This window comes from Anser anser (assembly GCF_964211835.1).
Source record: "Anser anser genome assembly, chromosome: 6".
NCBI lineage: Eukaryota > Metazoa > Chordata > Aves > Anseriformes > Anatidae > Anser > Anser anser.
This window is the reverse complement of record NC_139726.1, coordinates 7,659,113-7,684,830: the sequence shown is the minus strand read 5'-3', so window position 1 is coordinate 7,684,830 and position 25,718 is coordinate 7,659,113. Positions and strand designations below refer to the sequence as shown.

At 41.8% G+C, this 25,718-nt stretch overlaps 1 protein-coding gene across 9 annotated transcripts in view; it reads right to left on the bottom strand.

Annotated features, from left to right (window-relative positions):
- Positions 1 to 25,718, bottom strand: part of NCKAP5 (NCK associated protein 5) — a 439,736-nt gene that overhangs the window by 380,907 nt on the left and 33,111 nt on the right. For 2 of the 9 annotated variants that reach the window (XM_083841906.1, XM_083841926.1), the window contains exon 1: positions 16,223 to 16,932. The exons of 5 other annotated variants lie outside the window; for them this stretch is intronic. The gene's annotated coding sequence lies outside the window, so the exon portion shown is untranslated. Of the gene's footprint in view, positions 1 to 16,222; positions 16,933 to 16,968; positions 17,052 to 25,718 lie in introns of those variants that run through there. 2 more of the 9 variants (XM_083841921.1, XM_083841924.1) reach the window with 2 other exon arrangements.

Here is a 25,718-nt window from a genome sequence, read left to right as displayed (position 1 = left end):
TGCACTCTGGTTTTCTTCCCTACCGTAATGAAAGAGATGAAGCTATTAAACTTTCCCCATGCAAAAATCTAATTTATCATCCATACCGAGCTAAGCTTTGCAACCACACCGATGTTCAGCGACGAGTGCTATAGTAGGCAGTCCTTTTGTACAGATTAGCTTTAAAGTCTTCCGCACCCGTGCACCATCTCAAATCTATCCAGCCTTACAGCTTACAGACACTCACCGAATTAATACACAAGTGCCTTTGCAGGGTTATATGGGGGAAAAAAGGAAAAGAAGAGGGAACCCAGTGTACCATCCTCTCTCCTTAACTGAATGCCAGAGGTTGCCCCTTATTCCCATTTCTCTTTCTTTGCTCCTGCTAAGTATGAATGACAGCACCCAATGGGCACGGTTCTGGCAAGGATGGAGCTTCCTTCCACGCAGAAGCGCTGCTCTTTTGAAGAACACACTTCAAGCTGCTAAGTGTTCTTCTAACACACAGCTTTCCAGTGTGAGTGACAGCTCCTCTCCCTCCACAGCACTCGGCAACCACACTGGTGCTAGGAAGATGGATTAAGCTCATCTCTACCTGCACACTGTGCCACAGAAAACAGACCAGAAAGCCAGAGGTCTTCAATCCTTTTGAAGGTGTAAACACATTTTCTGACCTCACTTTCCCAATCACACTTCCATAGGTTGGTTGCACGCAGGGTCTGATAAATACCGAGCAAGTTTGAGGTTAATGTACACTGCTAAAAGATTGGACCACAAAAGTGAAAAGCTTGGACAAGTGGGAGCAAATGCAGTGTGCTGGCAGGATGGTGCTTTCTTGCACCACACAGACCTGAGCAACTCCAGGACCAAAGCTGGTGCAAAGGTGGGAATTTGGCTGAAAGCTGATGAAGCTCTTCCCAGTGCTACTGACACTCACGTAGCTGCAATCAAAGAAGGCATCTCACCTGAATTTTGTGAAAGCACAAGAATGAATTACCATAGGAGTCACCATTTCTAAGTTTCTTGCTGAACTAGAGCACATGCAAAAATTTGACAAACCTCTTTGTGCAACACAATTTTCAGCACATTGCTGAAGACCTGAATTACTAAAAGAAACCACACGCCTGTGTGACAGTGTGCGGCAGGGAAATGTCCGTGGTTTGAGCCCTACAAATTCTATTTGCCAAGAGATAGAATTGGAACTACTGGACACCACAGAGGATTAAACAGTTAACAGAAACATAAGAAAATGCACAATTACATAAAATACAATCTGTCAATCAGCTATTGGGAATGGACTACAAGGATGCCAGTGTAAGTGCATGTACTTATACCCAGAGACCTCTTTAAACAGTCGAGCATGATTTACACGTACTGCAGCTGTCACGCACACTATTTTTGACATTCAAGAGCCTATGCGTACTGTCACTTGAAGAAATTTCTAGTTATTTGCTATTTTGTAGATCTGTAAATCACATAAATGCTCATATTATTACCATGTGCTCTGACAGAGCACATGCATCAGCAGACCATCTCGGAAGAACTACAGTGATGAATTATTGATAGTATCGCACATAGCTGGCAAACATTTATTTGAAAATCAGACTCCTGTGATACAGAACCTGCTTCTTTCCAATCTTGAGATTGACCCTAATGTAAACTATAGCATACAACAGATTAAAAAATATATAGCCTAGCTCTCAATTCATGTTCTCATTTTTATCATTTGATGGTTCCCATAAAGATTGTTTATTATTGATGTGAAATGTTGGAACCAAAATATCCTGTAGCTGGAAACTGGAAGTCTCAGTGACTGAGTCAGTGTGACTCTTTTGGCCTCCTCTCAATATGCTTTATTTCTTCTGTTGAATAAACAAGCAGTCCCATTCTGTAATGACAAAGCAAACCCGAATTTCCCCATATTGTTTTGACAGATGTTGTCAGGGACTGATTACAAAAACCTGTATACCTAGCAGATATTTACTACTATGATTTTCCATAGTGTAACTGAACTACATGCAGAATAAACTCATGTCATAAGAAGCTGTGCTAATGAAAAGCCTCTGACTATGGAAATTAAACTGCAAAATAGCTTTTCCAACTGTAGTGAAATCTATTTTTAAAGGCACTGCAGGAAAAAAAAAATGTGTTATGTGTTAAGTTGTACTAACAGGGCACAAACGACCAATGGGCATGAAAGGACCGATTATCAAAACACTTCAGTGTCTGGCTCTGGCACCTTACAGGAGAAGATCAGATCTTTCTCTAAAGGTCTCCTTCCTCAAAAGCTCTCCGTGAGAACAGCCAGACCAACCTTTAGATGACTGCTGCTTAGCTCATTGCATTCAGTCAGCATTTAGTCTGTTAATAATGGTTTTGTACTCTGTTTTTACAGTTAGTTGGAAAATGCATCAAAGCTGCTGGGCTTCAATTATAGCCAATTATTTTAAAGGGGTTTTGGGGTTTTCTGTTCCAGGGTGGTTGGAAGAGGATACTGTTTAACTGACCACATCAGGGCATTATTTTAACAAACAATAAATACAAGTGGAATGGTGCTGCATTACAATTATATGCAGAATTGAGAAACGGAATGATTTTCTATTCTCAGGTGTTAATGTGCCATTTGTAACTGCCAAAAGGATGGTCCCAGACACCGCCACATCAAGGGGCTTCCTTTTGAATATTATTTTCCAGGTCTGTAGCCCCCACTGGCTCTGACGTTTACTTGTTAGATAAGAGAACACGAGTGAGTACCAAGAGGACAATAATCTTTTGAAGTTAAGGGAAAATGAGACCTACTGGATAAGGAGCATCGCTGCGAGGATATTTTCATCACAGCAAGGGTATTTAGACCAGCAGGTTTACACAGGCAACAGGTGTTTTTGCAAGCCCAGGTGACTAATAATTCTGGAAATTAAAAACATGTCACTCTGTATGACTGCCAAAAGAGATATTTCATCACGTCATTTCGTCTGGGCAGAATGAAGCAATACAATTCATATTTAAAAGCACGTTTCCCCAGTATTTCTCTAGGTTCTGTACAGCCACCAAGATAAATGTGTATGTATGCGTACACATTACAGATAGGTTCAAATGAATAAATATAAATAAAAGGACATCAACACCACAATGCACTTGGTTGGAGTGGGATCCTAACATAACACGAGTCAAAAGGTCTAAAAAGTTTCAGTGATTTGAAGTTTTCACTGCTCTCTCTGATAAAAGACTTCCTTCAGTGAAAAAAGAGAAGGGTTTTAATTATCTGTGGAAATGTATCATTTGATGGCTTTTCTTTGGTTGTTTGTCTTCAGGTAATTGCATGTTAAACAAGCCCAAACCTGAGGATTTTGCAGTTTTTCTATTTAGAAGTAAATGGAAACTGCAACAGGAAAAAAAAATAAAAAGAAAGTGCTTAACTCTTCACCAGTGTGGAGTAAAACTTCAAATATATTAACGTAATTAGCATACAGGAGGAAAAGTATCTCAGTGAGGGTTAGGATATCTTAGTCTCTACACGGATATGGGCCTAAGTGACTTAGGCTTTCCTGGATAGGAAGAATAAAAGCTAAATACTATTTTAAAAAACATTAATTTTTCCAGTGATTTACTTTATTATTAGAGCACAGATCTGATAGAAACCTCACAAAAATGGAAACTATTTTCTAAGTTACTGTGTCCTTTTCCTAAAACATTTACTCTCTTCAAATGAAAAACATATTAAAATCTGCTGCCATGCTCGGGAAGGATTCTGACCTAGCCACCGTCCCTCCGTGTCATAAGAGTCATTGATATGGCACTCCTTCCATGCAGGAAATTATGTCAGAAATTACAAAAGAGCCCTACTAAAGATGATTTTCATTTCATATACTAATTGCCCAGGAACAGCAAGGTAAAAAGAACGTGTTGTACCAGTGGGAATTTAAGGAGCACCACTGAGCAAGCTGCATGTCCGGTAACAGTTCACACAAGCACTCCGACCTCCCTGACACTACAGAGCCTTTCCCAATTTCCGCAGGTTTCCGAGAAGCAGCACAGGGAGTCATCTCTGTCCGCCTGATGATATTCACCTCGGTGACATCTCACTGAGGGGATAGCTCACTGGGATTTGCGCACCTGAAACTGCCCCCGGGAGGCTTGTGAAAACCCTCAGCCCAGCGTACCTCCAGGGCCCAGAGGAGTAATTCCACTCCAAGCGCTGCCTAACGAAGGGCGGCTGCTGCCAGTGGGAAGGTGCTTGGGTGCCAGAGGGATGCGATTCAGCTCAGTCCCCTGAGGCCAGGTACGGCCTAAAAGCCACTCACACGAATGAAACACCCCAGTGAGGTTGTTTAAAAATCAAGGCCTGGTTTAAAGAAAAAGGCAAAATTCTTTGGGGGGCAACATTATTAAACTAACAGAAAAACAAAAACCGTGGCAAATGTGCGCACAGATGAGAATCAAGCAAAACTTTTATTCAACAAAACAAAAAACTTGAAGTAACGTTCATCCTCCAATACCTTTGAAATCAGTCATGCCTTCAGCTAAAAAAACTGTCCTTGCGAGCTGTGATGATACTGATAATATCTCTAGCTGTAGGGAGTATTAGGTATTTGGAAAAACAGAGTCAGGCTAAATCTGGTCTGCTTGTCCTTGCCTGAGCTGCGGATGTGAAGCGGCCGTGGCGGAGCAGAGGGTGCTGTCACCACACTCCCGGACCCTCCCACAGTACTTTAATGATGCCCCCGCAGATAGTGCAACCTGTGGGCATTTCCTCCCCCCTCTTAATTTATTTATTTTTTTATCTTCTCTAACCCTGGAGAGTCCCCCAGACTATACAACATAGTACTTTTCCAGGCCAACAGCTTACTTCACTGTTCCCCTGAACACAATTAAACTTCAAACTTGAGTTGATTGAAGGCGGATGATGCTTAGCGTCTCCGTGACAAAAATGAAGGTGGTTAAACCCATCAGCAAGTGATTCATTTTTCAGGTGAAATGAGCACCATCAGAAAATAGTAGAATGCAACAGACAACAGAGAAACAGAACAGTTAGGCACAATCTTTAATTTAAATATGATAATTTACACTGTTCTGGTCACCTTCAGCAATCATTACTGCATGCAGTAAGGGCAATGTAAACCGTAACTGGAGTGTGAAGAAAAGATGCCAAGGAATCAGATTAAAAAACAAAAAAGGAAGTGGAATTTCAGCCAGGCTGACACGCACAAGCATTTTCTTGAGCGATACATGGCTAGAGTGAGAGAGAGGCTGAGCTGTCATTGATTTCCTTTCAATTATACGAGCAAAGCCAAGAGGGCACAGCATTATTCGTTTTACCACCATCTTCCCGGTGGGCTGTATGCAAATAGTGACTAGCACAGCAAAGTTGGATTGTCTCTGAAAGAGCACTTTCAGCAGATGCACATAAAGTGGTTACGTGCGCTTCACCCAAAGGCTGACCGTGGAAGCGCCAGTTCCAACCCCACAGCCACCTGCCTTGCCACCAGCAGACCCCTCAGCTCTGTGTCACCCAGCCCAACACATTTCACAGAGCAGGCCACGTTGCAGGTCCCACCTCTCCCTCTTTCCACCTGACCAGGCTCTAGACAACGGGGTGACCGCAGGACGGCAGCAAAACCCATAGCAGCCATCTCCCCATGCTGCGTGGAAGCCACCACGGCCGCGGCTAACCACGGTCCCCCCCCCATGAGATGCGCAGAGCCCAGGAGTTCACCACTCGAGCAGGAGGCAGTGGGCCTGGCTGCGGGCTCGTGGCCGGCAAAGGGTGCAGCAGCGTGGGGAGGCTTTGCTGAGACTTGGATTCTCACAGAGCGAGGAAAGAAATTCCCAAGACGCTGTATTTGCAAAGCATGAAAGTGCTGTTGGCCACATCCATTGCAATCCCATTGATCTGAACAAGAAATACTTGTAACTATCCGAGGCTGTCAATAATTTGAGAACAAGTTTTGCTTAGTTGAGTCTCCGCAGCTGACGCCTCTGCCATTAAAGTCTCCTGTGCTTCATGCACAGAGCTCTACAGATTTATTTCATATCCATTCTATGTTGCTCATATAAAGTTGTCATTTGAAATTATTTTAAGCATAATATTCACAAAATTAATTCAATAAGAAAGCTTACTGCTGAGGGATTCCAATTTTGACTGCTGAAATCACTTGGTCCAATCGTTTATGGTAGTAAATAAATGTTATGAAACCTCATGGAGAAACTATTATCTAAATTACTGAACAAAAACAAAAAAAGCATTTATTATGTTCCAGGAATGCATTTCTGGCAGAGAAAATAACATTCATATACAATGTCTTTTTATAGATTAGTCAGGGGAAAAAATGACTGCATTGATGTACTGCAAACTGTAAGGATTTTTTCTTTCCTGAGGAATTAGAAGTGACATCAGTTTTCATAATATCCAAGAAGAATAGAATATACTCTGTTGAAAGAATTCCAGCTTTTTTATTCTAAGTTATGTTACTGAGACAAAAATTCCCATTGTTTATTGTTTGGCCACTTGTGGATGTGGTGTACAAAAAGGAAAAGTGTTTCAAGCTCTAAAATGTTTTTTTCTGAATAATTATTTTATTGTTTTCTCTCGAGCCAGGCAGCAAAATGACCCTACTGAGATCTGTGACAGCATTTGCCAGGGGATTCAAGCCTCCACCTCCAGTCCACAGAATAAAATTGTCCGTGCGGCCGCGGCAGAGCGTTCTCAGAACAGTTATTCCTGCATCGGGTGGGTTCAAACAATCCTTGGCAACAGCCAAAAGCTTTGCTCAAAAAAGGAAGCAGTAAGTACCGGGGTTCTGCAGAGGAAAACAGTCTATGAGATCTTCCCAAACTGCTAAGCAAAAAGCAAAGTGTAGTGGGGGGAAAAAAAAGTGTCCATGTGGTGGGATTTTAGAGTGAAGTTCTAGGGAAATCCACTTGTTCTCTTCTTCATCACTGTACAACAGGCAGAGCTTTGGACTATACCAGTGACTGTCTCTGATCCATCAAACAACTGTTTTTTCCCCAAATACACCTGACTGTGTATGGGATGTGTTGTCTATCCCAGAACAAGACTCTTTATGAAATGTTTCTTCCCCCATAGAAAGTGGAAGGATGAGCTTTTACTCCACCAGTTAAAATTTTCCTATAAATGGTTCATTATGCCATACTTTCATTAGCAAGGAAATCAACAGATTGACCATGCTGCTGACTCTGACTTCAACGGTTCAGGAACTTTTTTTGTCCATCTCGATGCGAAAAGGATAAAAATCGCACGTGCCGAGTTGGTGAGCTACTGCCACTTGTCACAAGTTACCACAGAGTCATCCAGGTCCACATCAGAAAAACCTCTTACACAACTTGACTCAGTCCTCTGGCAAAAGTAGACAGCACCCGTTTATGCCAGTTAGAATTTGTCCTCTATTTCTTTACTGCATCCCAATATTCCATTCAAGAGTATTTCCTTTTTTTTTTTCCATTCACAAAACTTTGCTTGCAGAATCAATTTTAGTGTGGCATACTTTCCCTCAGAATGAGTGACCCCCAAAGGTTTGTTGTGTCCATTATGTGTAGCCTCAGCATGTCTTGGCATCTCTGTTCTGCAAAAGACATACGTAGTGGGGTACGGTGACTGTCCCATATGCCAAAAGCACGAGCTCTCAAACTGGTTTTGGTTCAGGGCTGAATGGAGAGATCAGGCCAAACGTCCGGCTTTGTACAGCTGTCCTTTCAGGTTTCTGGTGGTCTTCCGCTTGTGGCAGAATCCTGTTCTCACAAGAGTCACCAGAAGGATCCTTACTATTGTCCTCTAAAATTAAAAGCTCTACCAATGAACAGAGTCCCCCTCCAGAAGTCATTTTAGGCCTTTAAGACCAAATGCATAACCTAAGTACCCGCTGTGGAGTAGCTGAGGATTTCACAGCAGAACGCGCTATGCAGCCGCGTGCCTAGTGAGCAGTGTCACACAAAATGAATTTTTCTTCCCTTTCCTGCATTAAAAGGAACACTTGACAAGAGACAAACTACGCTGTTGACTCAAACTTCAGCAGACATTCCACAAGCCGCTGCTTTATGTGAGGCAGAGACCAGCAGCTCTGTACAATCATCATTCATTTCGGGAAGTTCTTCTGCAAAGCCAAGATTATAACAGTTCAAAGAAAATAACTTCGCAACTGTCAAAAGGCAAGAGCACGCTCATCTTTTGAAGAAGTCCTATAACAATGACTGTCATTGCGAGGAGCAAAATTATTTAAGAGCTTCATAGTCAGAGAAGGGGTGATGTTGTGGTTGTTAAAGCACAAGCGCTTAACCAAGATGGTTTGGGTCTTTTTTGTTTGTTTTAAGTTTTGCCACTGTCACCTGGGGGACTTTGGGCCAACCCCTTGCCCATCTTCATTTCTGCCCCACTCTACACCTCTCTTGCTTTGAGGTAGCCTTTTTTTCCCCCCACTCAGTTGATTCTGGCTGTCAAGACCTGGGTGCCAGCAGCAGGACAGCAGTGGCAGGGTGAAGCTGGAGTGACGGGAATGCCCTGGGGAGTAAGGCACTGCCAACCTGGAGCACCACCTCCAGCATTCCTGTGCTGTCCTGCACCTGGTGCACGAAGCTGGATCCCCTCGGTATTAACAAAGTCCAAACGAAGCTGCACCTGTATTCCAAAGTCTTAAATCTTACTGAAGAATACGTTGTTCTCCAACAACGCCTGAATTGGTCAGTAAAGCATATTCCTGGGTGACGCCAATTGTCACAGATTCCAGCTGTGCACTGAGATTCAGCAAGCAAGTTCAGTGCAGCAACGACAATAAACCCCACCTTAAGATCAATTCCAGTGATCTGGGGCAAAGATAAAGTATTTCCTAATGTAAGGTGGACTTCAGCTGGAAAGTAGTAAATGGTGGTTTGAGATGCATGTTTGCTCAGCTCTCTTTTCCCTTACCCCTATACTCCTCAGACAGTCCCACACACACACACCTTTTTTGTTGTTGTTGTTGTTTTCCTCTTGTGCATGAAGGAAATAGCTTTGTAGGAATAAAAAAATAAACAACAAATCACAAAAAAACTCCACTTCGGTGTCCTGTCACGTAGATAGCCTGCTGCTTTGCAGAAAGATCAATGCTTTTACTATTCAAGAAGATGTGTCTGCTTACAGTACCACTTGCGTGAAACGCTTAGTAATGAATGAAAAAAACACATTATCAACGGATCCTCCATGGCAGAGGAAAGGTTAGCTCAGAAGAAGAGATGGAAGGCAATCTCAAAGAGCTAATACCAAATATATACTCTGTGCTGGAGAAATTGTAGCATATGCCTCCTGGTGCTAGGAAGGATCTTGCCAGAGGTACCCATACCTTGAACAACAAAGCCATGACATTCTGGGGAAAGCCTCCATACTTCTCCCCTCTAGGAACCTTCAAATGCACAAAAAAATTAATAAAAAATCCATTTACTGATACTTAGCTTCAAAATTACTGTTTCAGCAACCCCCTGACAGCCTCCTGAGGTGACCAAGTACAGTACAGGTGGAGCTGCTTTCTGTTCTCATAAAGCTCCATCGTCGAGAGCTAGTCAATAAAATATTCTTCCAGTTTTTACTCTCACTAGTGATGCACTGTGTTTGCAGCACGCGCCTGAGGCCAGGCAATCACGAAGCACTTTAAAATACCTTATTTTGCAGAACAGCTGTAATCACACATCCCACCTGCACAAAGAGCCATGCACGCTGAGGCCAAGCAGGGATTGCAGTGCCTGATCACCGCCCCTGCTTCCTGTGTGCCCAGGCCAGCCTTCAGACCTCTCCCTGAGTACCTGTCCTGCAAAAGGAAGCAGGGCGACGTTACCCTCTGCAGGGTTTTGTGAGAGATGAAATTTCACACCTGGGTATTCCCTGCAACACGTATTTCTAAGTTACAAGAGCGTGTAACAACTCACATCACAAAAACCTGCATCACATTATTGAAAATAAGGAGTTAGCAACAAAAACGGCAAAAAAAAAATCTGCTGTGTTTCTCCACAGGAGTGTTAGGAAAGTATAAAATAATTTTAAAAGCTAACCCGCACTAATAGGCATAACAATACTTGTTCCTTGGACATTGCAATGTCAGAGCATGCTGCTCAAGTTGTGTTGCTCTGAAAGTGAACATAGCTCCAGGAATACATTCTGTTCCCCATTACAACAGCCTCCAATACACAATCCCTTGCAGTGGGTCAGTTTCTTTCTTAGCTGTACACAGCCTTCCTAGACTGAAAAAAAGAGAAAGACTCTAAATACAGGTGTTACTTTGATAGTATCCCCACATATATCCCCTACGGGCACAGAGGAGATGGAAAGGAAAGTGTAGGTACTACATAGCTACTGTTATTTTCTCTGTAAGGGTGACTTGGAAAGAATAATGAATTGGCTTTTCCTTTAGGACTAGCCACAAAAAGCCAGTGTGGGTGAAAAACTGGAAAATAGAAGCAAATTACTTCTCTTCCAACAAATTAAGGAAATAAAGGCAGCTCCTTCCTTGGAGCAGTCGCATTTATACAAATCGGTGTCTAGAGACACAGCCTAACCCTACAGGAACAAAGCTCTGCGTAATGAGCCCAACTGCCTGAGAAATTCTCCTGGGCTGATGCGACAAAGACAACATTCATGTGGGCTGCTGCAGAAGAAGTCTCATAAAAATTACCCTCAATTCCTGTTTAGTCTCTCCTACCATAGAAGAAAGGAAGGGGAGAACTCCTTGACTTTGGACAGGAAAAAATGACTTTGGTCCTGTAGGCAGGATGCATGTTTGAAGGAACAATTTCATTAAGGCCCAGGATCCAGTTTGTGCAGCACAGCTACACACACTGATCACCAAGGCCTTAAAACCTCATTTAACTGGGATGCCCTCATTTATCAGCTTTAATTACTGCTACAAGACTAAAGTTCCAGGCTACTGCATTGAACTGTGCAACTCTGGGTAACTAAAATACTGTTTGCATTAGAATAGTTTTCTGGAGAGGAAAGGATGATCAGCAACCTAATCGTATGCAGGATGATTTCATTGCTTAGGTGAGAGGCCGGGGAGTTGCCTCTTCTGCCACCGAAGTACTTAAGCAGCTTTGAGAAGGTCTGTCTTCTCAGGTTATCCATAGGATCTCAGGCAGATAGTGTGAGATTTGAAATAATCACTTACTTTAAAGACATAGATTAAGAGATAGATTCATCACTGGGGTGAAGTTTGCAGCGAGAAGGCTGCCAGAGCTCTTACAATGTCCAGATTTTAAAGGACAACCTGAACCAGCCTTGACAATCCCATGATTTGGGTAATTAAAGGATAGCTCTACGTTTTGTCATGAGTATTGATCACCCTTCACCCTTATGACATCAAACTGTATCAGGAAGAACTTTACGTAAGAACTAGCTCCACAAAAAATAATAGCAAGTACTCACACAGTAAGTCCCACTAAGAGATTTCCTGCAACACGTTCTGATTTGCCCTGCTTGCCTTTTACTATTTCTTACTGGAAATCAATCCTACCAAAAATGTAGTTCTTGTTATACACGTATCTGGTATACATTACTCTTTCCTTTAAGCTTTCCAATAACCATGTCAGAGAGTTCAACAATTTATGTTAGCTTAGTATTTCTTCTCTTCCTTTACACGTTGCACAACCTCTGTGTTTGGAAATAATTACCCGTCCTTCCAACAGCTTGCCCCCAACTTCGCTACGTGGGATCCTAAGTAAATAGGAACCAAATCAATGGCTGACCAAACAAAATAAGAAAATTATTTTTTAAAATCCCACAGAACCAGAAATCCCGGAACTGAAGCCCCAGTAGAAATTTTTTTGCAACAGCAAGCACGCCTGAAATGAACAGAAATCTGTGTTTTTGCTTTAAGATACCCCTAGAAAGGGATATGAAATGTTTTAATTGTCCTTTACAAGTAAACTATTCGTATGAGATGAATGAGAAAAGAATGGATCACCTCACTGAGGACCAGAACCTACTGTCTGATGAAACTGAAAAAACATGAGTGCTACTCTAGTTTCTTCCAGCAGTTTCTCTATAAGCACACAGGTGCAGTAATTGTGCTTGCTTTCAGTTTTCACTTCACAGGTCCCAAGGTTATGAGGAAACTCTCAGGCACAGCTTTGGTGTAAATTAAAAAAACGACTTCGTAATTGCCGTTGAATTCTCACTTTTAATCTAGAAAACAAGCACCAAGCTTTTGGCCCTTTTTTTGAAAAAAGATATCCCATTCCAAATTGTTCATACTCTAAACATGACGCTCAACTCCCTCTCGAGACTTGAAAGTTATGAGATCTCTCCACCCCTGTGCTGCACATTGCTACTGAGATATTTATCTGGTTAAGTTTGATCAACAGAGGACACGTACTGATCCAGAGTTTTGCATGGAACATGACCCAAGCCAGCCCCTGCAGTTACTTTTTATGGTTCAGTGGAAAATATCAACAAAACTAGCCCTACCAGAGCTTTTCAGATCTCTGGAACGGTCATGGAAATTTAACCTTCACCATGCTTACTAGGGCAGGCTGTCCTCATGGCTAACAATTACTCCGAAGTTATTCTTACTGAACTCAGGTTCCAGTAAGGGTAAAATGAAGAATTATTTTACTAAATGCAAAGTACAAGCAATGCTATTCCACAGCTAACAGAAATGAACTCAAAAATCAAATACAGAGGTACTTATTTCTTCTATATCTTTCTGACGCTGCACAATCCAGGTAACGGCCTGCCAGATATTCAGCTGAAGATCCATTTCATACAGAAACAGTTTTGTTCTTGCACTGACTGCATTTATGGAAGAGGATCTAGACTTAAGGCTCTCATTTCCCTTTCCTCTCTACCACTCTTTGAAAGAGCCACACTCACATTTTCAACCTTGTCTCTCCTTCTTCCCGCAGGATTTCCTAATTTCTAACTGGCTTGGGAATAGGGTTTGATCCTCCACTGGCACCAGTTCTGCCATCAGCATGATGAGATGTGATTATCACATGCTCAGCGTGGAGTCCGCTCAAGAGAGTTTGAGCACCTGCAAAGCCCCAAAGAGACCCGTAGGCCACTGCCTGCTGAGGCAAAATGGAAGCCAAGCCCAGCTCACTGGGTGCAGCGTGCTACTGCCTTGCGTCTGGGGAGGGACACGGTGGTATACAATCACGCTGGAGGGATAATGAGTATTAGAAGAAACTATGAAAGGTGCACCAAGCTGTCTTCTCGCAGTCCCCCATTATCAACAGCCTCTTCCTGGCTGTACGCCACCAGACCGTGGAGCTCAGGACCAGATCCAATGACCATGGTAGAAGACAGTTGTGCCAGAGAGAGAAGCACGTGCCATGCAGTGCCCATCACAGAAACCAACCACCAAATTTTTCAAGGCTGACACAGAGCAACAGTTCCCCTTAGGCCAACGCCTTCATCAATTGTACATCACCTCCTGCACATCCTACATGAGTCCTCATCAAGGATATGAAGGCAGACCCAATGTAAGAGGCATCTATTCACAGAACTACAGGAAAATACCACGCGCACAGGAGAAGTCTCCCCCTCTGCCAGGTAAAAGGCCTTTTGCTACTACCTAGAGTTCAGGCTGCATGAGACTCATCTTCATCCACTAATTAGCTTTCCCTCTGCTGCCGTTCCACATACTCTGAGGTTGGGGACAGGTTCTGTCCTCTGGAGTTCTCTAGAGCATCAGCAACATGATAAGGGAATGAATAGTAAATCCTAAGTAAAATGAATAGATGCTTTAATGCAGAAACCAAAGAGCACTTTGATTTTCAGGAAAGCAGCAGAATAGCCATTCTCTAGTCCTGTGGGCAGTATAATCATTATGGACTCCTTGCAAGCCTTTTAATAAAGAAGGGTATATGTTCAGATACCTAAAGATTTCAGAGTTTGACCTGCCAGAGACATGAAGTAGTAGTGGCTATAGCCGTACCAGAATCACTAAGTAATACTGCCCAGGGGAATACTGCAGGAAAGTTCTCATCTGTTTGCCATTATAAATTATGCCGACCCTTCAGTTGGACTCATGTAATTTTCCCTGTGGAGTCACACCAGAGCCATACAACTTTTCAGCAAGTCATTCTGGGGGAAAAGCCCAATAGAAATCTGCCCGTGTTTTGGCAGAATTTAAGGACAAGGGGATTTAATACAAGGGGAGAAAAAAAAAAAAAAAAGCAAGCTTTCCAAAGGATATTTAACCTTGGGGAGGCCTAAAAAGCTTTTTAGCATTCCCAAACTATTTCCTTAACACCTGCGTAGGAGCACACTGTAGTTTGGAAAGTTTCACACGTAGCTCCACCTAAGCTCCAGAGACCAGGCAGCAGCGTGCCCGTAGGTCAGTAAGCTCCCTGGAGAGACGCTTGCTCCGTGTTTAATTGTGCAAAGGAGGCTCTGATGTGCAAACAGCTGAAGCCCAGTCAAATGCTGGTATGAGAAGAAGGAAATACAGAAGTACTAATACATCCTCTTCACCTGTTTGCATACTTTCTAAGCACCTCTCGTTTTCCTTGAGGTAAACAGCGTATTAGCTGAATCACTGGACCTAGGAGATACATCCATCGTTGCGTACAGGAAAAGTACACGAAATGCAAAATGTCATTATGCAGGAGGACGTAGATTCATCTTTTGATTTATCCTGAGTCAGCCAAGCCTGTTTAAGATGGAGACTTAATTTGAAACAAGTTTCACCATTGCTGGCCCTGAATGCCCATCAAAAAGGCTAACAGGCTACTTTTTGGTGGGTCTTTACTCCTGTATTGGCTTTCTCATCTCCCACCTCATGTTTAGAAAGGAGTCATTTGGTATTCTGTAACAAAAAAATACTCATACAGCCCTGTTCACCAGCAGATCCCCCAAAATACCCTAAAACATACCGTTTGTAGAAAGTCAGATAGCATACAAAAATAACTACTGTCAGTGTTAACTTGTTATTGCAGCCATAGCTGGTTTGCTCTAGCCCATTTCTTTAAGATCAGCTAACTTCTTCACACTCCCTTCTGTACTCCTACCGCCTTTGGGCTTGGATCAGATCTTTAATGCTATAATAGACCAGGTGCTTACATGCATGATTCATGTCGCTTAAGTCAAAAATCAAAAATTTGATATTTATTTTATCCTATGTATTTCATACACATAGTTTACATAATACAAAATCGGGGTCAATGCTTATTTAATTGCAATAAGTAACAGTGACTGGTGATGAGTAGGACTTACCCAAACAAAATAGTTCCTACTCTATCAAAAGATTTCCCTCTGTGAATACTTGCAGTTTAAAAAGGGTATTTTAACAAGAAAATCAACCCCTCTATTTAGAGATTCTTAATGTTAATTCTCTTGAATTTTATTGTTTTAACTGCATTAATTTTCATAGTGTAAGTGTACTTATATTTAAGTTTCTTGATAAGTGTTTTTAAATATTTATAATTTGACATTTATTTTGGCAATAAGCTTATTTTTTATGAGCCTCCCTTTGGCACACTCTCTGTGCTACTCACACATCAGCAATTAACAAGGCACTTTTAAATGAACCCCTACTGCTGCAATATGATCTGTCACCATGAAATTTGCAGGAAACTTTACTCACAGTTAAACAAATGAAGCCATGACTGACTGACCATTATATACTGGAATAGGAAGGAATTAGGAATTTTGTATAATTTTGTAGGAATTTCATAAGATAAGACATAATAGGTAGGAACAAATACTTGTTAGTTCTGGAAGACGTTCTCTGAATTCTTTATTATTTCCTGATGTAACTAAAAAAAAAAAGAGAGACAACATAGAAAAAAAAAATCATTCCCCTAATTTCAACTGCTTGTTGAATACCAAATGGGTAAAGAGTATTCTCTGACACAACCTTAGGTAGAAAAAAAAAAAAAACACTCTGAACCATTTATAACCATTTCATTTGCATTTTTAAAATCAGCACAATGATCTGTAAAACAGCAAAAGTAAACTTTACACAGGCATATTACAAGCAGCAAATTTTGAAGGCTCACTTCTAACCTAGCAGGGCAGCGTGACCATTCAAACCTAGACGTGCATTTGTTTGCGCACCTATCGCACGCGGTATCATCAGTGTATCATCAGTGACTGCATACAGCTACTTCTGGTAAGGTCTTTCACCTCTTTACATTGTCGCTTCCTCCCAAAACACGAGGTTAAATCAAAAGCATTAATGGCTTCTTTCAGAGCTACCAACTGTAAACCTCCTTCAGAGCAACATTTAAAACATTAAACAAAAAAAAATCTCTCCTTACTTACAAGGCAAAGCAGAAAAGGAAGGTCATTCATGACACCCCATTCACTATTTTCTGTTTCTTTCTGTAAATATTACAGTGCTACTGAAAAAAATATCAAGTCTGAGGTTCTCAGATCTTCCTTCAGAGTTTTAATCATTCGCTTCCCAAGAAGGGGTTTAACAAATACCACAGTGTTCTGTCAATATTTGTATGCAGCACCACACAGGGCAAGCTGCCAAACTTGCATGGTTTAAAGAGCCAAGGGTGGAAAACTGACACCCTAACAAACACACTCCCTGCTTTGTCCCAGTTAAGGTGGTGCTAAAAGTGTCATCTTTGCTGCCGGACTGCGGTTGAGGACAGCTTTGTTCGACTGCCGTGCTTCTGCAGAAATGCAGCATTTAATAATCGCGTTCACCAAACTTCAGGGATTTGTTTCATGCCCAAACGGTTCTTAGGCAATTATGAGCCTTTTGCTTTCCACCAGCTGCACTTTAAATGTATTTTAATTGGCTGGAATTTCGAAGGAATCCATTTGGCAGTCATTTACATTTGAAGCACGCCCCTAGCAGCTGAAACAGGCCCCAGAAGCAGCCCGATTACTTCATCAAAAGAAACTGTTTGAATACCGTTGACTCCTACATAACTACAGTGAACTCCATTATATAGGTGTGGTGATGCAATTAATAATTCCTCGCTACATTTTTGCTTATCCTGGGAGCACAAAGCCTTACGAAGTGGGAAATTGAGAGTGGTCTGCAGACTTACGGAGCTCGGCGTTAGTTTTCCAACATCGCTGTGCTTCCAGAGAGAGGCCTTCCTTCTGCTTTTTCTCTATCTGATCTGGGCCACTATGTGGAAATAACAATGGTATTATTGTTTCTATACTTGCAACACATGAAGAATGTTACCAGCTGGATTTCTGTGTATAAAATTATTTTAAAAGCTAATGTGCTAGTTATTCGAGGATCAAAGTATAAAGCAAATTTAGTCCATTACATTAGTAATGGCTCACTTTTCCCTTTCTCTTTATTTTTGGGCTCCTAATGTGCACTGCAAGCCAACTTTGCAGGGCCTTAGTTTAATGCAGTGAGTTCATCCTGCTCTGCAGTTTGTAGTGCAGAGGTTTAAGAGCTGACAGCATTAGGGAGAGCTACCAACAGCTGCTCAGAGAAAAGAATGAGAAGACATTAATGAAAGAACCACAAGAATTCACACTGCAAAACGCAATATTTAGGCTGAATGTAGCAACATTAAGAAGTCAGATTTAAAAACAGAGAGACATTCCAAGCGATGCTGATTGAACGCGTGGTATCTGAAAAACCCAGAGCTCTGCAGCCCATAAAAGCTCCTGTGAAATTGTAACTGCTCGAGAGTTCACTTATCATCAGTGTGCCACGGAGGATGAAGGCGCAAAAGAAAAGGGATTATTCCCTAGCTGAAGTACAATGAGAACTGTTTTTTACATTTAAAAGGTGAATAGTTCTTGAAGTGAAGTTATGACAATACTTGCCGCCTACAGAGAAAAGCAGCATTTCAAGTGCATTGTATGAAAAGGAGAAGGATTAATGCCACAGAGAGAGACCATTATACTGCAGAAGGGTTGCATATTTTAATAATTTGACTCCATCCAGCTCTGGAAATTTCCATAGTTAACTGGCTTATGCTCCTAAGAAGTACAAACCCTCAGCGTACTAAGGTCTTGAGGGAACTTACTGGAAGTACCACTTGGGAGGAAGAAAAAAAAAAAAAAAAAAACAGACATGAAGAAGCAGCCAAAGCAGACGATAAGTGATGAGAAGCCCAAAGATTTGTTAGCTTTTAACTACTTCATGATACTTCACTGAGAGAGGGTCAAGCAGCCATCCAGAGTCTGCCCACATTCTTACGGTAACCCAGCGTATCACAATCACTTCACGTATTTTATCCTCAAATATATTCATGACATACAGAAATATTCTTGTCTTCCCACTTTTGAAGACATGATACCTCTGACCAAGCTGGGACATGAACCCAGCACCTCAGTGCCTTCCTTCTTTCCTTACGCATCTATAGGCGTCCCATGCAGACACACACTTGCAGCTACAGCACAGGGTAGAGCTGACCCAGGTGAACAGCTGAAAAGCACTAGGAAGCATTGTAGATCTTTGAAAGCCAAAGGGAACAGAAGTGGAGGCTTAAATCCAGACTTTCCATCCTCATCCAAGTGGAAACAGATGATTATAGAGCACCAGTCACCTTTATCTCATCTGTAGCCTACCAAAGCTGATGACAAAACTCCCAGCAAGTTCAAAAGGTGATATGGGTGAAGGAAGGAGAATTGCAGCGACCTCAGCCATAAACAAAGAGAAAATCCTAGATCATTTCCAGCAATTACAACTCACCATATTTCAATCCTTAACCACATTACCTATACAAATTCATGTATTTATTTAAAAAATAAAAGCCTTCCTGATAAATTTGCTATAGTGCAAGTATCTGAGCATGTATCAGCACAAACCACGGGGTGGAGGAGGAGGAGGTCTAGGCGGGACGGCTAAGGGCAGCACGCAGGACAGCCTGCCCTGTCCCGCTGCCTCTGCCGAGCCCTGATCTTCAGAAAAAGGTCGGAGCTCTATTCATGCTGTCGCGCTGGGAATCCCGTGCGTTGTCATGGGCTGCGTGATGACAGCCATGAAGCCTTGATGTGGCACTGATTGTTATAGGACACTGAAGACAATTAGCCATTATTTAGCTTCAATATCTATCTTTGCTATTATTTAAATTGGAGACACTGGCCAGTGTTTCCAAAGAAACAGTGCTGGTGTGATTTTCAAAAGAAGGAGACTGATTTATTTTCAAGACTCGTGGGATTCGAGTCACAGCCACAATAAGCCTCAGAAAAGCTGTACACTAAACTGATTTTCTGGTAACAGTTACACAAGAAAACCCATGCATTGACAAAAACTTAAGCATCTGAAACATTTACTATTAAGACAGTTAATAGCCCTTAACACAGTAAAAAAGAAAAAGCATTACTTTGAAATTTCAGAAACTATTAAAAAAAAAAAAAAATCGAGAGAAATATGGCTGCTATCAAAGGGAAGATAATCAATCCTTCAAAAGCAGGGACATCAGGCAGTAAAGAATACTTCCACCATGCCTAATGGCAATTCTCTGCTGCCTTCCTGCTCTAACTGCTGTTGGCATTCAGCTGGACGAGAGGAAAAAAACATTACAGTACTACACACAAGCACGAATGAACTATGGCGAAGGAGAAACCCCATAGTGAATGAAAAGCTGATTTTCCCTTATGCAAATGCTACGCATCAATGAAAAAGTTTCCAGTCAAACAGAACCATCTTGAGGAAATATCTAAAGGCTATTAGTGTAACTGATACCTGGTTAAAAATGAAGGAGGTGAGGCAGATGAGAATGCAAGCATGGAGGATTTATTAAAACACCAGCGGAGTCCTAGCGAAACACATGACAAAATACGAGAAGAATGATGTCTCTGAAAAGGACATTAGAAAGAATATGGCCTCTGACCAGCATGCTAGAAACCAGGAGGTAGAACCATTAAAATAAGGGTTATTACAGACTTTTAAAAAATAGGTGAGAATACCAACCAGTCAGATATTTCTCCTGAATCCAGAGATTGCCCACCTGAAATGCTGTGAAGGCAAGTAATTAGGTGATCAGACTCTCCTGGCCCTAATTGAGGTGGATAGGCAAAAGGAAAGCAGAGGACAAATCACGGCCCTTGTGCTCACAAAAATAGACCATACCTTCTGTACATTTCTTATCACTTTCTGCCTGCCCATCTTCCTTCTGCACACTTCAAGGTTTCCAGACCTGGGCAGGCAAGAACAGGGTAACAGCAGACTTAAGCTCCACTGGCCTACAATATTCTCCTAAGCCTCGCCACAAAGGTTGTCATAGCACACCCACAACTCCACCATGCTGCGGGGTAGGGGGAAGGATGCGTATTTATGAAAATACACTTCCTTCTGTGACCTATTTAAATCTGGTTCTGCACCCCTTGCTCATGAAGAAACTATTATGCTCCACTATGCCACTCCTGCTGCATTGCACTACTGACTAATGTTGATATATCCCTATTGGAAGCCCCCTAGGGGCTGAACAAAAGCAAGATGGCCAATTATTAACATCTTATGCTTCTGAATAGTAAAGTCAAGGCTTTGTAAACAAAAGAATGCATAGAAAAGATACCTGATTTCTTTTTTTTTTTTTTTTATTTTATTTTGGATGGCCGAACAGGTGAGGAAGACAGTCTCCTTCCTTGTGCACCTTGACTTCTTGACAGCAACAACAAAGGGAGCTGGGGATGTCAGAAAGCAGCCCCTTCCTTCACAGTAGGCAGCCCTGAGAAGTGTTTCCATGTTGTCAGCCTCCTGGGATTTCAAATGTCATCTGTCTGTACCAACTTGGAAGGAAAAGAAAAATCTCTGATACTGGAACTGGAACACAGGGCATGCTGCTGAAATACCAAGAGCTGAGATGACAGGCAACCTTCGACAGACCAATTCCCTAAAGCTAAGATACACGTGTTGTTGGTCCATTATCTGCTACACACACTCCTGTGACTTGCTATTTGCTGTATTTCTGCATTCTTCAAAGTAGGCCCAGAGAGTGTTAATGTGGAAAAGATTTCTCAAAAAATAACAAAGTGTGTTCAAGACCAAATTCATATCCTTACCAAATATGGCTAGGCACAAAGTCATATTACTTAGCATTAACATCAGTTTGGAAGTTTAATGTATATTAAAACCCATGGACTCCTTAGCATCACTTCTTAATTTTTCCCTTCAAAATATCATACCCACAAACTCATATTGTTATTACTTTGGTGTTCCCTTTTATCACTTGAAAATGAAAAAGATATTTTAAACATCAGCTAGTATTCAGAAATGCTGCAATCATATGCCCTGCAAATTGCTGCTACCAGATAAAGTAATCTGCTCCTAAAGAGAAGCATACGACCAAGCAGGGTGGATATGGAAAACTTCAGACCACCCATTTGCAAGGGCATGGTCTGAAAGTTCACGTTTTCAAGGCAGAAGACAGGCGTGTGCAGAAGACAGTAAAGGTTGTGGGAGAATGCAGTTGACTACAAACAGGTCTGGACAACATAACTGACTGCAGGGCAAAAGTAAACAGGCGTGGAGCAAAAACAATCCAAATTATGCATCTTGTGTGGATGCACATTCACCTCCAGGGTAGTCAGTCTGCTGCCCTGGAGAGATGCGTCATCTTCAGGTGAACAATATTTCCTTTGGTGCGTTAAGGCAAATGCCATTTTCAGTTGTTCCATGCTGGTTTACCTTACAACCAAGCAGAGTCACATGCCAAACTGTGACGACTTGAAAAAGAAATAATAGAAAAAACATACATAGAGAAAAAAGAATTGCTGTGTCACGCCCCATTGTAGATATTTAAAAATATTTACAACATCATCTGCTATTCTAATAGGTCATCTCGCTGGGGATTAAATTAAGAATCAAGAGTGCTTACAGTTAGAGAAGTCAGGGGGAGACGCAAGTCCACAGCTGCTCTTTCTTATTACCTCTGTTGGCTTAAATTTCTATTAAGCAAACAGGTAAAGGAAGACCAATGGATACTCAGCGTAGGAGACTATAGACACCCAGGAAAGCTTAACGTTTTGTTTACACATTCCTGTCAAAGCCTTGGTCATAAGGACTCACAGCTTGTAATAAAATAATGCCTGGAAAGTTATTTCAAGGAAAGCATTTTCAATAAATATAAGAAGCTATGACATTTGCACTAGCTTTGTTACAGTAAGACAACCTGCAAAGATTTTATTATTATTAAAATATTAATTGAAACAGCACAGAACAATAATGCACGGTGTTACCAGTGAAAGTGGTCAAACACTGAGTTTTGTGAGTAGCACTGTGGCCCAGGGTACCAGCCATACTAGCAGATTATCGGTGCCTGCATGGAGTCCCACTGGTGTTGGGGAAGTTATTTCAGCAGAAAGTACCATATCACACTTTAATCACTCAGGTTTTCAACACTACTTAGCAATTACCATAACAATGCATATATTAAGAATTTTATTTCACATATTCTTTTAATAATGGCACTTGGAACTCTATACAGTATCAGAGAATTCAGCATCTAAACCTTCCCAGAAGGCAGGCAAAAAGCAAATGTCATACGTTCATAATGCATTTAGGTACTGCATAGATGGGACATAATTAAAGCAAGATTTAATTAAAGCTTTTCTTCTCCAGAGACGGACAGGTAAAACATAACTTACTGTATTCCTGAGTACAAAAGAGTCTAAAATTGTCTCTCCTGTTATACAATTGTAGTCTCTCTGTGCAGCAAAAGAGGAAAAACAGTAACAGTCGGGAGTAAGTTTTGCTTCCACCTGTACCCTTCTCAGTCTGGACTAGTTTATAATACCTTGAAACAAAATAGTCAGGATTTGTTCTGCTTAGGATAGAAAACTTGGCCTTTGTAGCATGCTGCTGAAAGATTGTATGGGTGATCCCTTCTGCTCACTCTAAACTGCACTGCCTTCAGCAGCGCACCATGAAAAATTAAGCAGGGTGGAACTAGCCACTTGAAAGCGTGTCCTTGGGCAAGTTACTTAACTTTCTCGGTTAGCAATGGGGTTTCTTTACAGCGGTACTCACCACTCACTGTCTGCAGGCATAGAAAGTACATCCACAAAGGGAGCATCGCTTGTTGGCACCACATTACTGAGCACTATATAAACTTAGTGTTGGCTGCTTTGTGTTTGGAGAGAGATCTCCCAGATGGTGGCTGGCCACAGTATCCAGTATGGTGCATGGGGAGAGATTTAGAAAACAAAAACAGCAGCATGTGCTGAAGTCAAGTACGTGTTAAACCTCAGTCCCTCTTGCACTTCAAGCACCTTTTCAGAGCTAGACAGAAATCTTTCTGCCCATTTCTATTCTAACCTGTGGGTCCCTCTCTAAAAGGAACTGGGCAATAGCAGTTCTCTGACAAAACTTATACCTAAGGATACCATAGGAAGGAAGCTACTACTTTGTGTTCCTAAATAGCAGCTAGAGGTAAAACGTGTCGAGGAAAGCTGCCACCAGACTGTTTTCAGCACCAGCAGTGAGCCAGCAACAGACATTTACCTAAACAGCATGACTCCTACTGTAGAGACCCTCTGATGAGCCACATCAGGCACAAGTCCCTCCTAACAGCTAATTTTTTTGCCATGGTATTATACACAGGAAGGCTGGGCTGCACTAATGCTGGGAGCTGCTTAATTTATGTCTTCTTTTGGGCTGCCATTGAATTACTTCCTTGGACTAAGGAAAGGCCTACAACAAGGGGTGGGGAGAACTCCTTTTGAAAGTCAGCCTACTTGCATTAAAACGTTAACCTAAATAGCGAAGTTAGAGGCTTGGCTGCTAAGGTCTGAATAGGTGTAACAGGCATTGCATGAAGGTGGTGAGTGGTCCTCTGCGCTGGGGACTTGTGTGTGGCCACTGACTTCAGTCTGAGGGTGACGCAGAGGCAAAGCATGGATTGGAAAGGCAGAGCTGGGCCAGGAAGAGGCATGAGAAAGAAAGGGGGACAAAGAGTTACAGCATGATTAGTAAACAAGTCCATGTTTTCTAGGGTCATAAAAATAAAGCAAGACAGTTCTGTATATTAGCTGTAAGATCTTCCAATTACCTCACTCTTCCTCCAAAAGCAAATAAAGCCCTGACCATATCATTCTCTGCTGAGTTCATTCATCCTCCACCAAGTAACTCTGTGGGTGAATTCTGAACAAACAGAACTGTAGGATAGGGGTATTTACGATTACTCAACTAAGTGGACATGAGCACATATAAACAATCAAACCAGAATTAGAGCATTTTGGTCAATGAACCAGCAAAGACAGAAAGAAAGGTAATAGAGTTGACAAAGAAGAACAAGAGAATAAAACAGCCAGTCTGGGAGGAGGTAGCAAGTTGAGCATTTCCGTTTCCCAGATCTGATATTCACTTTTAAGGATTTTTTCCCCCTCCCCACAACACACCTAAGATTTCTGAGGCCTTAAGGTGCTATAGTATGGGCAGCTGAATCTTCTGTCCTGTTTCCATTTCCAAGACAACAACAAACATTCACCAGATCAAAGGAGATTTGTGCCAGGACATTTTTTCCCCAGTGAACTAGAATTTTTCTCCTTGACCACACAGCCCACAGACAACTTCTCGCAAATGCATTTTAAGTTCAAAATATTTCTATGGGTTACTTAAAACATCTTCTGATGACAAAGCACTGTTAATCATATTCCATAGTGCAGGACCAAGAAAGGACAGCTGGATGTCTGCAAGAACAAATATGAATTCTGTTTGTAGTTGGAGTTTCCAGAGCCTCAGTAGTGATGCTCTGAATCAATGCATCCTCTAGCTACCCAGACCTGTACCACGTACTTTGAGATCACATTATCCCTTCTCCAGTTGCAACAGAGATTCAAACACAGTATGTTTCTGCAAATGATTGCTTACACCAGCTTTCCACTCCAGGAATCCTATTCAAGGGTCTTGTGTTGATACACACCAAGAGTGAATAAGGCCCTGGGTATTTTGACAATAGAACAGCACTTAACTTCTAAACATATTGCCCAGCTGTAGTCTTATTAAATCTAAATAAACTGCATGTCTGAAGCAATTTTCTTCCTTGCATGATAAGCCTAGTTTGCTTTTGTTCTGATCCCTAAATAGACCTCTCCCATTTGTATTTAGCCAAATATTTTGCTGTAAAACTTTAACAAGGGGAATGATGATTCACCTGAATTATAGCTATACATCTGCAGCAACTGTTTGTAAGGATGCTTGGATGCCCAACACACCCATGAGATGGCTTGCAAAATAATCCACAGGAATGTACATGAGAAAAAACAGCTATAAACACACCAAGATGAAGGTCTGACTGGGATTTAGTCAGTTAAGACAAATATTTTTGCACTAAGCAATTAGAGTCACAATTAGGAGGTGTTCTCTTTACTATGTGGTATGTGCATATGGTTCAAATAAAAGCAATTGTTAGCGCTTTGGTCAGTAAGCGCATTCTTAAAAATTGCGAGCAGAAGGGGTGGATAAAGAGCCCCAGACCAGGTTGGCCTTGGATCACGCATGAAGATTGATTGAGCCAGAGCAGTTGCAATAACAAGCATTTCAATCATGCCCTAGGCCTCCCTAGGAAAGCGCTTTTAAAAGGCAACAATAGAGACACTACTGCTGATACAGGAAAACTACAGTGTGTGTATCATCTGGATCTCCCAGATGCTAGGCTGTGCGCCCGTGATGGATTGACTTGTCTACACGACGGCAGCACGTGGGGAGCGTTTCATTGTTCTTTTCTTCTGCAGCTATTCTTTGGACTGACTCTTCACAGCAACGGGGCACTGGGCTGCATGGGGCCTCAATGGCATCACATTACTTTTCCTCAGCTACCATCGCTAACTATATTCTGGTCGGTACTCTTCAATAAAAAGTACAAGTTCAGCTTTTGATTGT